The sequence below is a fragment of the Penaeus monodon genome, chromosome 15 (genome assembly GCF_015228065.2).
Source record: "Penaeus monodon isolate SGIC_2016 chromosome 15, NSTDA_Pmon_1, whole genome shotgun sequence".
NCBI lineage: Eukaryota > Metazoa > Arthropoda > Malacostraca > Decapoda > Penaeidae > Penaeus > Penaeus monodon.
In genome coordinates this window covers 29,993,589-29,994,796 of record NC_051400.1, presented here as the reverse complement: position 1 = coordinate 29,994,796, position 1,208 = coordinate 29,993,589, and positions in this window count along the sequence as shown.

Below are 1,208 nucleotides of genomic sequence, written 5' to 3'. Positions count from 1 at the left end.
CCATTTAAAGGTTTTTTCCTTTCCCCTTTTATTTTTTAGTTCCATCTTGCACAAATAAAGTGACATTTTTCCTATACCTTCACAAGAATGGTTAGCACAAAGATTTTAAACCCTTTTGACAACAATTATACATTAGGAAGCTTGCATACATTCTTTGAGTCCCTACATTTTTCCCTTACAAATCAATCGGGAAAAATTCAATCAGCATTTTTTCACCTAAATGCTTTCCATTTTAGTTATAAAAACTCTATACACTGCCCCTCATTTCATAGAACACCTTAAAAATAAATCAAATCTGAGACCAAGCAACAGATTTTACTAATGCATGTAAAAAAAAAAAAAGATTTTATAAAAAATCATTTTATCTAGCTATCCATCTTTCAAAAGATAGGTTTCTATTCCATTTTTTAATTGTCATTATGTACACAGCAAAACTCCTACAGCACATGGATTTTAAAAAATATATACTCAAAAAAAAATACAAAATATTTAACTTTTGGGGGAATACAAAACATTTATGAAAATTCCCCTTTCTATAAAGAAATATCAAACGCAGGATCAGGAATTGAGGTACTTGAAATAATTTACAAACATACTCCCACCTTTCCAGTTCATTTTTTCAGTGGGCCTCCCCTCTTTATTTTAAACCTTTTGACAAAGCCCAAAAAGTAAATACTGCTGTCAAATACTAAAAGTCTGACTTCAACCATCACAACAATAAAAAAATAATGAGATCACAAGAGTTAACGACCCTGCAACATGAATTTTTTCTTTCCCCCAGACATGAAACAATTCCATCAATAAAAAGAATAGAGGGGAAAAAATATCCCTAACTTATCCAAAACAGGGAATTGGGGCAGCTTTATATTTTTCATTTACTTTTATGTACTAAAAAAACAATTAAAATCCCCCTTTTTAAATAAACCTAGTTTTTATTCTCTCAAACAATATAAAATCTTTTTTTCAACTTAGAAAAATTAAGACTCACTTCCCCTACAATCAAACTACAACTGAATGAAATGTGATTTAATAAAGTGACCAAAACAGGGAAATCTTACAGATAAATTTTTCATTCCTGGTATTTCAAAGATGTCCATTGTGTTCACATCATTAAAAATTTTTTCTCCCTTTGGGGAGACTTGGCTTTCCATATTTTTTTCAAACTATTTTATACTGGAAACCCAAAACTATTTATGGGGTTGTCTGGC